We start from the raw sequence: 15084 nt of genomic DNA, 5'->3' as shown, positions 1-15084 counted from the left end.
AGAAATTGAAGAAATGTGTGATGAAATAAAAGAAATTATTCAGATAGTGGAGGGAGACGAAAATTGAATGGTCATGGGTGACTGGAATTCGAGTGTAGAAAAGGGAGAGAAGGAAACATAGTAGGTGAATATGGATTGGTGCTAAGAAATGAAAGAGGAAGCCGTCTGGTAGAATTTTGCACAGAGCATAACTTAATCATAGCAAACACTTGGTTCAAGAATCATAAAAGAAGGTTGTATACACGGAGGAATCTTGGAGATACTAAAAGGTGTCAGATAGATTATATAATGGTAAGACAGAGATTTAGGAATCAAGTTTTAAATTGTAGGACATTTCCAGGGGCAGATGTGGACTCCGATCACAATCTATTGGTTATGACCTGTAGGTTAAAACTGAAGAAACTGCAAAAAGGTGGGAATTTAAGGAGATGGGACCTGGATAAACTGAAAGAACCAGAGGTTGTACAGAGTTTCAAGGAGAGCATAAGGGAACAATTGACAGGAATGGGGGAAAGAAACACAGTAGAAGAAGAATGGGTATCTCTGAGGGATGAAGTAGTCAAGTCAGCAGAGGATAAAGTAGGTAAAAATACGAGGGGTGCTAGAAATCCTTGGGTAACAGAAGAAATATTGAATTTAATTGATGAAAGGAGAAAATATAAAAATGCAGTAAATGAAGCAGGCAAAAAGGAATACAAACGTCTGAAAAATGAGATCTACAGGAAGTGCAAATGGCTAAGCAGGGATGGCTAGAGGACAAATGTAAGGATGTAGAAGCTTATCTCACTAGGGTTAAGATAGATACTCCCTACAGGAAAAGAGAGAGAAGAGAATCACGTGTATGAATATCAAGAGCTCAGTTCTAAGCAAAGAAGGGAAGGCAGAAAGGTGGAGGAGTGTATAGAAGGTTTATACAAGGGCGATGTACTTGAGGAAAATATTATGGAAATGGAAGAGGATGTAGATGAAGACGAAATTGGAGATAAGATACTGCGTGAAGAGTTTGACAGAGCACTGAAATACCTGAGTCGAAACAAGGCCCCCGGAGTAGACAACATTCCATTAGAACTACTGACGGCCTTGGGAGAGCCAGTCATGACAAAACTCTACCAGCTGGTGAGCAAGATATATGAGACAGGCGAAATACCCTCAGACTTCGAGAAGAATATAATAATTCCAATCCCAAAGACAGCAGGTGTTGACAGATGTGAAAATTACCGAACTATCAGTTTAATAAGTCACAGCTGCAATATACTAACGCGAATTCTTTACAGACGAATGGAAAAACTGGTAGATGCGGACCTCGGGGAGGATCAGTTTGGATTCCGTAGAAATGTTGGAACACTACAGCAATACTGACCTTACGACTTATCTTAGAAGAAAGGTTAAGAAAAGGCAAACCTACGTTTCTAGCATTTGTAGACTTAGAGAAAGCTTTTGACAATGTTGACTGGAATACTCTCTTTCAAATTCTGAAGGTGGCAGGGTTAAAATACAGGGAGCGAAACGTTATTTACAATTTGTACAAAAACCAGATGGCAGTTATAAGAGTCGAGGGGCATGAAAGGGAAGCAGTGGTTGGGAAGGGAGAAAGACATGGTTGTAGCCTTTCCCCGATGTTATTCAATCTGTATATTGAGCAAGCAGTAAAGGAAACAAAAAAAAATTCGGAGTAGGTATTAAAATTCATGGAGAAGCAGTAAAAACTTTGAGGTTCGCCGATGACATTGTAATTCTGTCAGAGACGGCAAAGAACTTGGAAGAGCAGTTGAACGGAATGAATAGTGTCTTGAAAGGAGGATATAAGATGAAGATCAACAAGAGCAAAACGAGGATAATGGAATGTAGTCGAATTAAGTCGGGTGATGCTGAGGGAATTAGATTGGGAAATGAGACACTTACAGTAGTAAAGGAGTTTTGCTATTTGGGGAGCAAATGGTGGTCAAAGTAGAGAGGATATAAAATGTAGACTTGCAATGGCAAAGAAAGCGTTTCTGAAGAAGAGAAATTTGTTAACATCGAGTATAGATTTAAGTGTCAGGAAGTCATTTCTGAAAGTATTTGTATGGAGTGTAGCCATGTATTGAAGTGAAACATGGACGATAAATAGTTTATACAAGTAGAGAATAGAAGCTTTCGAAATGTGGTGCTACAGAAGAATGCTGAAGATTAGATGGGTAGATCACATAACTAATGAGGAAGTATTGAATAGGATTGGGGACAAGTGAAGTTTGTGGTATAACTTGAGCAGAAGAAGGGATCGGTTTGTAGGACATGTTCTGAGGCATCAAGGGATCATCAATTTAGTATTGGAGGGCAGCGTGGGGGGTAAAAATCGTAGAGGGAGACCAAGACATGAATACACTAAGCAGATTCAGAAGGATGTATGTTGCAGTAGGTACTGGGAGATGAAGAAGCTTGCACAGGATAGAGTAGCATGGAGAGCTGCATCAAACCAGTCGTAGGACTGAAGACAACCACAACTACAACCTTTTAACAATTAATAATTAATTTTTAATACCTTCCATGGCAAACAGTTTTAATATGTCACGAAGTTTTATGTTAATTCATCCGCAGCACACCAAGGTTTGCATAATTTCCAACGTGGAGTGTGTAAACGTGCTTTTCAAAATAAATTATCTTTTATTATGGTCCATGTAAGTTGTTGTGAAGGCACCTGGGAACTATGTTTACAAAATGGTGCAAATGGCTCTGAGCACTATGCGACTTAACATCTGACGTCATCAGTCCCCTATAACTTAGAACTACTTAAACCTAACTAACCTAAGGACATCATACACTTCCATGCCCGAGGCAGGATTCGAACCTGCGTGCGACCGTAGCTGTCGCGCGGTTCCAGACTGAAGCTCCTAGAACCACTCGGCCACTGTGGCCGGCATTACGTTTACACGCTGATATTTCTCAGTGACGTGATCATCTTTTATTCTTTGCTTGAAGTTGAGAGCTAAATTGCGCACCTCATTGTTGGCATAGCAACTACCTAAGAAATTAATAGCGAATATCACCCCAGGTCACTTAGAATATTTCACACCATTCATACGGTTCAGGTCTGGATAATACATCGGGAACGTAGTTCTTAGATCCTTTTATATAGTGCATCTCTAGTGTAAATTGCTGAAAAAATAAAACCTATCTCATTAAGCGATCCAGCAGCAGTCGTTTTGGGTGACGGGTGGGATTCGCCGTTTTTACAATAGCCTAAAAACTATTTTTGCAGCCAGCCAGAGAGGGACGGAGAATATACCGTCCATAATTTCCAGTCTGCAAGTACACATCATTCTTTTGCTCACTGGAAGAAAATGTTTCTACTTGCTGTTTACTCTACGGCGTCAGGAACTATGACTATAAATAAAAGTTTTGAGTTCCATCTAATTAATATATTCAGTAAAAGTTCACACCCACAAACATAATAATTTTACTGATAATAATAATATTAAGGTCCCTATTTGAAACAGCACTATTAGCAGTTCAGAGGCGACGTCTGCGCTACGTTCCAAGTAAAACAGTCTATCGCCCTGGCTTCTCGTTATCAAAGTTAGCTGCTCGCCAAAAAAGTGGAAAATAATCTCACCATTTGCCACGCGGTTTTTGTCGACGTTACGGGCGGCACACAAACAGTTACTTCCGATCCAGGGCGGTGTGCAGTCCTCGCGAGTTCACTTCCTGCTTTTACCGAAAGCGTGCGTTCGGTAGGTGCCTAGTTGAGATGTCGTCCTAGGCAGAGCGTATGCGGGCGTTTGACTGAGGCCGACAGACAGGCAGCTCGGTGCCAAGTGCCTCCCATTTCCATTTCTGTTCAGATGTGTGCGTTCCTAAGCGACCAAACTGCTGAGATTATCGGTTCCTGGACTTACACGCTACTTAAACTAACTTATGCTAAGAACAACACACACACTCATGCCCGATGGAGGACTCGAACCTCCGGCGTGAGAGGCCGCGCAATCCGTGACACGGGGACTCAAACCGCGCTGCCACTCCTTGCGGCTTACGTTACTGCCTTTCTGAGCTTATTTATATATGAGCGCGGCAGAACGCCGACCGGAATATCTGCTATTAACCGCTGTAGGCACAAGTAGCGGCATTTAAATGGACACGTATTAATTATTATCTCTGCTGTGCAACAATTTACAATCTTCATAATTTTCATGTAATAAAAGTTAAGATTGCTTTAGTTACTGGAACAGTTTTAGCCCGACTTCGTTTAAACTTTGCTGGGTAGAATTTTTAGAACGGAACCGACAGTAGAACATGACCTCTCCATTACCTCTTTAAGAATCCTTGTTGTGACTCTTATTGGCACTAAAGTGTTGAAACTTGGACCAGCTGTATTTCATGAATGCAATAAAGTGCTGTAATCAGAACTTTCTACCATAAATACAGATGAACTAGTCCGCAGATGGAAAACCGCTTAAAAACGATTCGCAGGCTGGCCGGCACACCGGACCTCGACACTTATCCATCGGGCGGATTCGTGCTGGGGACCGGTACGGCTTCCCGCCCGGAAAGCAGTGCATTACACCGCACAGTTGACCCGGCGGGACCATTTCGTTTTTACTTAAACTACGATTTGTGAAGCAATTGTTCTGTGTTCGCCTATTTCCTGGTCCGATTCTCCTTGGAATAATTCCACGACTACACCATATTATGAGGCATACGTCGCTAATTCGAAAGATTCATGGATCACAGGATGCTCAAAATAGGTGCGTTCACAAGCATCTGTTTCATATTACCAAGTGCTTCCGCTGTATCTTCGTTTCATATCCTTTTTACTTTCTGTTTAGACAGACTTTATAAGCGTGGGCAATTCATAACCCCTTCGGCGGTAAGGCCGTGCTAGTCCTAGGAATGAACGTAACTGCCACACATACTATGGCTCTGGACAATCTTTTATTGGTCTTATCCTATCGGGGTCTGGGTAGTAGTAGGGTACGGGCGGCATGAGAGCAATTTTAATACCAAATTGATATGCATATTAAGTAACTTGATCAACTTTAAGATTTTGTGCAAAAGAGACTGAATACAAGACGCTTGTGCAGTCTGCACTTGAACTCTGACCGAGTGTATGGGACACACTTCAGGTTGGACTAACAGGGGACATCGAACATACACACAGATGAGTGACTGCTTTGGCTGGCGGGAGGATGTAACACAAATAATGAAAAACTTTCACTTGCAGACGTTCGGAGAAATATGTAGAACATCTCGTGAAAACTTGCTTAGAAGTTTTTTTTAAGGATACCTTTCAGTGCAGAAGCTATGAATGTTTCTCAGCCTCCTACGTATCTATCTTGTAAGAATGATCCATATAAAATTAGATAAAAAATAGCTCACACAAAGGCGTATAAGCAGCCTTTTTCCCCACTTCTCATACATGAATGGAACGGGAAGAAACCCTAAAATACGGTGCAAAAAACATTGCGTCTTCCAAGAGTTTCGCAGATCTAGACGTACTGTATTCTCACGAAAAAAAAATTAATCTAAATTAACGAAAAACGTGCATTTAATAGTTTAGGCTTCGCTCGCAAGCGGGGTCTTATAAAATGAGATTGCCATGCAAACGGCTGTAAACGTCTTCATCAGCCCATAATTCCGTGTACTGGAATTCTATCGAGCGACTGCGCTTCGTGCTAATTTAAAAAAGTATATATGGGCTCTTTTTCTCCACTATTATGTGTCTCAAGCAAATCTTTTCGGAGAAATTATAAAATCCGGCTAACCACTGTTCATGATTTATGTGAATGAATCTCCAGGAATAGTCAGGACGTAGTGGATACAAGGCTGGCTATAAACCATATGACGTGGTTGTTCGTAAGATTTTGCGCCATTGGATTCTAAACGCTGTCCAATTCTCTGAGTTTTGAATGATTATAATCTAGAGGACTGGCTGGCGCAGCTTGGAATTAACTTGGAATAGACTTGGAATGGCCAATTCGCAGTTTCGGCACTTCAGCCACTTTGAAATATATCATATAACTTCAAATGTAAATATTTGGCTCAGAGCGGAAGCTTACGTTTTACAGTGAAATACGGACGAGTTATGTGACATCGTTGGGGGCCCTGGTCAGATTAAAATCGACGGGCACCGGAGTGGCAGGTTGGAGTTCGATCTGCCCGGGTGGCAGCAGACGCAGGCAGGCCGGGTCTTACGCAACGCCGGAGCCGCCGTGGCGGATTTATTGCGAGGACGGGCGGGCAGGCGCGCGCCGCGTTTCGCCAGAGCCGGCAGAACACGGGAAGGCTCTCCGCGGCTATCGGGCGCGCATTCCTGCCGCGGCGCGGCTACTGTGCGCCGCCGGCCGCCTGCTTGCGTCACGCTCGCTGCCGCTCCCGCACTTCAGGGTGTCTGGCGAGCACTACTCAACGGCGACACTTCCGTTTCAGTGCTGTTGTGGGCTTCAGTCCGAAGACTGGCTTCGTGCAGCTCTACAAGCTATTTTGTCCTGTGCAAGCCACTTCATCTCCGAATAACTACTGCAACCTTCATTCATTTGAACCTGCTTATTGCATTCACGCATGAGCGTTTCTCTACAATTGCTGCACACCGCACTTTCCTTCGCTGCGAAATTGATTATTCCTTGACGCCTCATCACGTGTTCTATCAACCGATTCCTTCTTTTAGTCAGCCCGTGCCATAAATTTCTTTTTTCCCCACTTCGGTTCAGCACCTTCACATTAGCTTCCATTCTGATCTTCAACGTTCTTCTGTAGCATCCCACTTCAAAAGTTTCTATGCTCTTCGCGTCTGAACTACTTATCGTCCACATTTCATTACCCTAAAAGGCCACACCTTAGCAAACACTTTCAGAAAAGACTATTACTCGATGTTAACAAATTACTCTCTTTACAAATGATTTTGTTTGAATTGTCGTTCTACATTTTTTTATCCTCTCTATTTCGTCCGTCATCAATTATTTTGCTGCGCAAATAGCAGAATTGATGCACCACTTTTAGTGTTTCATTTTCTAATCTCATTCCCTCGGCATCACCGGATGTAATTCGACTATTGTCCAGTTGTAATGGTTCTTTATTTACGTGACCATTACGGCACTCCAACCCCAGTTCTCGATACCAGTAATATCGTAGTACTTTTCTGCGAAGTAACAGACATATTTTTGTGACAATATTCACATTTGGTTTTATTAATGTATAGGTCCTTCGATGTATCGATATATTACAGTGATATGGTTCTTGTGTGTATTCATTTCTGTGAGACTGTCATAATCTTTGACTCACTTGTAACGGTTTTGGCCGCGAAAGCGCACAGAAAACTCTCTGTTTCACTTTTCAGAAGTTAAGTTGTTATTTCGCTTTGTAAAAGAACAGTCAAGTCTTGTGTTTGGATAAAGTGGAAATTAAATGTATGAAGATTGATACAAAACTGTTTTTTTCATGATGATGTGACAATTAAGAAGAAGTATATGTGAATGTACAAGAAGTTTCATAAAAATGTGGATCGTGAGCACCAAGTCAAAAATTATTTCTACCATACGATTGTTATGATCTGGGATTGTTTGATCATTAAGAATTTCTGAAAAACGCATTTGTTAGGTCTTCAAATATTGCTAAAATACAGATCTGGACCTTCTAGCAGTCAAACTGGAATCACCCTAGAATCAACAAGATGAGCCATAACAACTTCGACGAAATCTACATGGGAATCCATTCAAGATAAGTGCCAAAATTAATGACTTTTTTACAGTAACTTCATTATTTCCATTCTGACGATACCATCCACAGTCAATAACTGTGTTGTTGCCCGATAAAGCGAACATATGCTGTGTGAGCAACATTATTAATCTGATTTCTAACCTACTTTGCAAGTGGTGGTATTGTTAGACAATACTCCTGTTTTGCTTTTATTGATGTCGACGTATCCTGTTTGTAAGGCACTATCCCTTCTTTTCAACTGCACATAATGAATTAAAGAGGGTCCGTCATTTTGCAGCTATGCAATTGTTCTTTTGCTTCAATGCCCATACATGTTTGGGACCGATGACCGTAGGAGTCTGGTCCCTTTCATCCCCCAAACCAACCAACCCCATACATGTTTCACCACAATCGTGTCATCCTCAGGGTCTGTTTTACCTTTTTATTTTTAGTGAAATACACGTAGATTTTATTTGCATTAGGAAATACGGTACGAGTTCCCATCGGCTGAGGGAACAAAGTTTGTACTGTTCCCTCACATGCTGGATCTAGTGCTGCAGGGGAGCCCCAATGGACGCATTGGTTACAAAACTGCCGTAAAGGAGGACACGCTACTAAGTCTCTGCTTTGATGAACAATGAATGTATAACAACTAAGTTCTGGTGGTGTGTTCACGTATTACAATAATGAAAATAGTTACTCAACTAAATGAGAATCAATGATCCTTCAGTATTATGTTATTCGTTATTTCTTCAAATCACTTAAGATAGGCAAGTCTTCCGGTCCAGATGGAGTACCAGTCAGGTTCCTTTCAGAGTATGCAGACACAATAGCGCCTTTCTTAGCAATCATATACAACCACTCACTTGACGAAAGGTCTGTTCCTAAAGTCTGGAAACTATCACAGGTCAGACCAATATTCAAGAAGGGAAATAGGAGTGACCCATTGAATTACAGACCCATATCACTGACCCCAATTTTCAGTCGGATTTTTGAGCATATACTGTATTCGAAAATTATGAATCACCCTGAAGAAAATGACTTATTGATACATTACCAACACGGATTCAGAAAACATCACTCTTGTGCAACACAGCTAGCTCTTTATTCCCATGAAGTAATGAGTGCTGTCGACAATGGATCTCAGATCGATTCCATATCCCTAGATTTCCAGAAGGCTTTTGATACCGTCACCTCACAAGCGACTATTAATTAAATTGGGTGCATATGGAGTATCTTCTCAGTTGTGTGACTGGATTCGTGATTTCCCCTCAGAGAGGTCACAGTTCGTAGTGACAGACGGTAAATCATCAAGTAGAACAGAAGTGATATCTGTCGTTCCGCAAGGTAGTGTCATAGGCCTTCTGCTGTTCCTGATTTATATAAACAATCTAGGTGATAATCTGAGCAGCCCCCTTAGATGGTTGCAGATGAGGCTGTAATTTACCGTCTAGCAAAATCATCAGACGATCAGTTCCAATTACAAAATGATCGAGAGAGAATTTCTGTACCGGCCGTTGTGGCTGAACGGTTCTAGGCGCTTCAGTCTGGAACCGCGCGACCGCTACAAAAGCAGGTTCGAATCCTGCCTCGGGCATGGATGTGAGTGATTTCCTTAGGTTAGTTACGTTCTAGAGGACTGATGACCTCTGAAGTTAAGTCCGATAGTGCTCCGATAGTGCTTAGAGCCATTTGAACCATTTTTTAGAACTTCTGTAGGTTGCGAAAAGTGGCAATTAGCACTAAACAAAGAAAAGTGCGAGGTCATCCACATGGGTACTAAAAGAATTCCGATAAATTTTGGGTATACAGTGAATCACACAAATCTAAGGGCTGTCTATTCGACTAAACACCTAGGAATTACAATTACGAGCAACTTAAATTGGAAAGACCACATGGATAATATTGTGGGTAAGGAGAAACAAAAACTTCAATTTGTTGGCAGAACACTTAGAAGATGCGACAAGCCCACTAAAGAGACAGCCTACATTACACTTGTCCGTCCCCTGCTGGAATATTGCTGCGCGGTATGGGATACTCACCAGGTAGGACTGACGGAGGACATCGAAAAAGTGCAAAGAAGGGCAGCTCGTTTTGTGTTATCGGGCAATAGGGGTGAGAGTGTCACTGATATGATACGCGAGTTGGGGTGGCAGTCACTGAAACAAAGGCGATTTTCTTTGCGGCGAGATCTATTTACGAAATTTAAATCACCAACTTTTTCTTCCGAATGCGTAAATATTTTGTTGACACCCACCTACGTAGGCAGAAATAATCATCATAATAAAATAAGAGCTCGAACCGAAAGATTTAGTTGTTCCTTTTTCCCACGCGCCATTCGCAAGTGGAATGGTAGAGAAGTAGTATGAAAATGGTTCGTTGAACCCTCTGCCAGGCACTTAAGTGTGAATTGTAGAGTAACCATGTAGTTGTAGATAAGGGAAGACAGACAGTATCACCACAAGCACCAAATGCGCCTGAAATGAAAAGGTAGAATGAACTTTCTAACAAAAAAAAATTACACATCATCAATGACCAATAATGCTTACCCCAATATTTATCTAAAGTCTTTGGAGAAATCTGCAGTTAGTATAGTTAAGGGAATACGTACAGTTATCTTCCTCATGACTGCACTACACGAATTCCCTCTTCTTTTACTATTAAGATGAGTGATTAGCCGACTCAAACAGTACAAGAAGAAAAGCAAGTCATTAACTGCACGACTCAGCTCTGTTTTCCACTCATATTAGTGTTGACCAAACACCACGTTACCTAAACAGAAATTTAACCATACAACCCCTTGTTGTGGACTCAGAAGTTTTCATTGCAGGCTGTTCTCACTGCAGCTGCCTTAATGATTACGGCTGCAGACGACGCAGTGCTGCTGTAAGTCCCTTCCTCACTTTATGTCTGAGTAGCGTATTCAGATAGGATGCTACCCCATGTGCCACCACAAGCCGTTGGTCCAAGGTGGATGTCCACTCCAATGCTCCATGCACGATGGAAGACTTCGTAGAACCCTGAATCAAAATGCTCAAGACTTCTCTCCACAGAATGAGGGGAGAGTTGTACTCACTCTGCGTTGGAGTCAGAATGACCCTGCCTCGCTCTGTAGGGCTCACCAACCTGAACTCAGCTCAATGTACTCTTTCCAGACCAATGAACATTATGAAGAATCATGCAGCAGATGTGAGACACTGCACTCAATCTAAGGAATGGACAATAATATCCGACTCCCACGAGTGTAGTCAGCACAGAAGAATGCATTTCCACTAGATGTGCGCCCAAACTCCTTCCTCTAACTTCTCACACAGGCATCTAGTGCCTCTCCCTAAAGAATGCAACTCAAAAGCCAAACATGCAACTTCAAGTGTCCTCTGCTTTCACGGGACTCTGGAGAAGACGTCATCTCTCTTTAAACTCTCTGCCACCACGTTTCTAAAGATCATGACTTTTATGGAGCAATATTTTTCTGGTGCCCCTTCGGCCACTTAAGAGCCGCAGAAGCCTCAGATTTATTACGCAGAGGGCCTCTCGGCATTTTGTACTACCTGTTTCTAAAGAAGGTGTTCTCTGGCGAGTATGCAGAACAGAGGCTGGGCGAAACCCCGTGCTGTTTTTGGGTCCACGTAGACACCACCATGAATCAGCAAGTTACCTGGCTAGACAGAGTTCTCATCCTATGCACACACTCCAGCAAGTTTCCGAACAGGAACTCTGTTAGAAATTCGTCTCTCTTCCCCAGCGTGGGTTACAGAACTTCCTGCAAATTCTAGCCTACTTATTACTGTGCCACATGCACTGATTTCATACTAAATGTAGGGAGATGAAATTAACTGAAGAACCCACTATAGATGGAACCAGTAATCACTCACTGCCCATCTGTAAGTTAACCTGATATTAAGAAAAGTACAGACTTAAATAACTTGGATCGTAATTTAGCAAGTATTCAATTAAAAATGGAAGAAAGGAGCCCAGGCAAGGCTATCACTTCTCAGTGACACATCAGATTTTGTTGTTGTTTGAATTACATACGTATTTCACCTTTTGTTTACAATTATGTGTATCCTGTGGCTGCCAACTAAAATCAGCCACAGTTCTAAATTAATATTCCATGTCATCTCCAAAAATAGGGATGTTAGGGTATCGTCTAAATTGAATTTTTGTTTAGGTTCAAATGGCTCTGAGCACTATGGGACTTAACTGCTGTGGTCATCAGTCCCCTAGAACTTAGAACTACTTAAACCTAACTAACCTAAGGACATCACAAACATCCATGCCCGAGGCAGGATTCGAACCTGCGACCGTAGCAGTCACGCAGTTCCGGACTGAGCGCCTAGAACCGCTAGACCACCACGGCCGATTTTTGTTTAGGATATAATCTTAAGAAACGTATATTCCGGTGAAATCGTGGCATATACCCCTTTCTAGGCATATAATTACGACATTTGGCTTTTCCTGACCTGTGACTGATTTTTATTTGCTGCAAAACGTGTTTTCATTGTTGGTAATGGCTTTAGAGTGACCCGTGGACATGGATAAAAATTTGCTCGGCTTTGGTGCAGAGAACTGTTTAGTATGGTTTATTAATTACCCATTATGTTTTGTATCTTAAAAGAGTTTACTCAAGTTTTCTCCTACTCATTTGTAAACTCTGGGTCTCGTTATGTTGCAGTGGCTTGGACATAATTTGTCTCTGCACAATGTAAGTTTTTGATATACTTCTGACTGTCATTTGTTTCACTGTTTTGTTCTCTATTCATGACCATTTGTATTTCTCCCTCCCCCCCCCCCCCACTCTCTCTCTCTCTCTCTCTCTCTCTCTCTCTCTCTCTCTCTCTCTGTATGTGTGTGTGTGTGTGTGTGTGTGTGTGTGTGTGTGTAAACTTCTGTTCTATATGAAGTGTTTGTGTAGAAAACGATCTGCTGATGTAGTTCTCAAATTTATCACAGGTCTGAACTGAACAATGGGCTTGTGAATTTTTGATAAATTACTAAATGTTGACATGCCGTAGTTGGCCTGTGGTGCTATTTTTATTTACCTTTGTGAGAGAGTGGATTTGATGTTTCTTAACAGCTTTCATGAATCTCTTGGGCACCTTTGTGGGGGGCACTTATTAGCTTTATTTGGTTTTCCGTTTTGAACTAACGTGTTTTCTCATGACAGAAATTGAATATATATATAACAAAGCTGGAAGAAAGTAAAGATACAGAAAATCTCAGTGCAAGGCTAACCAGAGAACTGATAGTAGAGAAATCAGACAGATTATAAGAAAGATTGAAAATGCCATTGAAACGTCCCCTTAGAAAAATTAATGAATTACGGTGCTGGTAAACCCCTTACGTTATTGATTTTTAAACAGCTGAGCAGAACTGAACGTACTCGGACATTTCGCTCTTTACCTATTCTGATCACACAATATTTTTAGAGCAACGCAATCTGACTTTCAATAATCCCTACAAAATAATGGCCCTGACTAACAATAATCTCTACCTTTCATGAATCACTTACCTTACAAAAATCTTCGTTACTTAAACTACTGCAATACAGCGAGTGCCACTACTGCCAGCTAAATAAAAAATTCTAACTACTGAAGGCACTAACTACTGATAGGCACAGTTAGCAAATGAAAGATTTTGATAGAGAACAAACAATGTATTTACCTTAATAGTGGTCAAAAGTCGTAATATACTGGGTGTCCCAGCTATCTTGTCACCCAAAATATCTCTGGAACAATAACAGCTATTGGAAAACGACTTTCACCAGTATCAATGTAGGACTGGAGCCCATGAATGTACATATTTGGAAACATTCTAAAACGGAAGCATATGTGTTTTTTTTAACACAAACGTATGTTTTTTAAATGGACCTCCTATATTTTTTCTTCAGCAATCCATAGCATGACAAAGCACATACACAATGGCATTGATTGCATCGAAATATTCCCATTACATCCCGAGATATTAAGACGCGAAGTTGATGCTTGAAACACCAGACATGCGGTGCTAGCGCACGTCCTGAGGCTCAGGCGTGAACCCCATGCTGCCCGTAATCGCGATGTGATTGACATGCTTACTCACACTTCCATACTTATCAAGAGGTCCGAAACGAATAATACGGTCTGCTGCCATCAACTCTCATAAGCACATAATGGTTTACCTCTTGCACGTTTTACGTATCTACGTACACAATATGAACCAGTACTGATCGGTGTACACCCGTCAGGTTGTCTTATTTATCCTGCACACCCAAAATAAGGTTTATCTAATGCGTTATATGACCCATTGTGCCTGTCACGCAGGGCCTGGCTCTACCTAGTCAAGTGTCCAACGTAGTTTCCACTACTGCCACAGTTACCACTTCGCCTTGTTTACGATTTGCGGCAGTTGACAGAGATGGACTTAGAACAAAGTAGTTTACTCGAACTACTTTTAGTTGAGGAGGTGTAATGCTCTGATCTCGTAATATAACAAACTTTAATTCTGTCGTTACGTGGATTCTATCAGGAAAAATCGATCAGTAAACTTTGTTTGTATTACATCAAATCCTTATTGGGTTGTGAACATCACTACCTAATAAATCGTACCTACATTTTGTTAAATTATCAAAAACTGTATGAATAAGTATCAGGGCAGTGCGACAGATGCGTTAGTTATTTCCTATACGATAAACGTAGCTAAGTAACTTAAAAATAACCATGCATTCAGAAACCTAGGATCAATTTAATTATTATCTATTCATTTAGTTTATTATTACGATGTTATTCATACCGTATACTCTTACCTGAGGCTACAGACTTTAATCACTCGTTTACATTCTCCTGCTGCTACATTAACCTGCAGTATCTGTAGCAGTATCCAAAGAAATAAAATTTGTGTGTTTCATCAGAACATTAGAGGACTGAAAAATAAGATAGATGAGCTACTTGTACGCCTAGAAAATGAGGTAAGTTCTGGAGGTATAGATGTTTTGTGTCCCTCTGAACACCATGTAACCGCAGGGATGGAGAAGTTAAATTTAAGGTATTACAAATTGGCATCTTATTCATGTAGAGCCAACATGGGAAAAGGAGGAGTTGCTACTTGTATAAAAACTGGACACAAAGTCAAAAATATTGAAACAAATAGTTTTTGTGCAGATCTCATCCCTGAATGATGTGTTTGGGAGTTGCTACTACAATATACTTCTGTAGTAGTTGTAACAATCTACAGATCTCCTCAAGGTAACTTCCAGCTATTCATGAAAAATCTTGAGGCATTATTGAGCTACCGGTCATACAAAAAGAAGCAGTTAGTGGTTTGTTGTGATTTTAATGTAGATTTCTTAAAAGATACGGATAGTAAAAATGAGCTAGAATCTTTGTTTGGTTGTTTCAATCTAATATCTGTTGTGAATTTTCCAACTCGTGTGCAGCA

General features: G+C 41.1%; 1 protein-coding gene across 2 annotated transcripts in view; it reads left to right on the top strand.

Moving 5' to 3' along the window:
• The window catches only part of LOC126355893 (trypsin alpha-3-like), a 1162507-nt gene that overhangs the window by 823363 nt on the left and 324060 nt on the right, over nucleotides 1-15084 (top strand). The window lies entirely within an intron of this gene.

This window comes from Schistocerca gregaria, chromosome 3 (genome assembly GCF_023897955.1).
Source record: "Schistocerca gregaria isolate iqSchGreg1 chromosome 3, iqSchGreg1.2, whole genome shotgun sequence".
Classification (NCBI taxonomy): Eukaryota; Metazoa; Arthropoda; class Insecta; order Orthoptera; family Acrididae; genus Schistocerca; species Schistocerca gregaria.
Note: the sequence above shows the minus strand (reverse complement) of the source record. Positions and strands in the feature narration are given on the sequence as shown.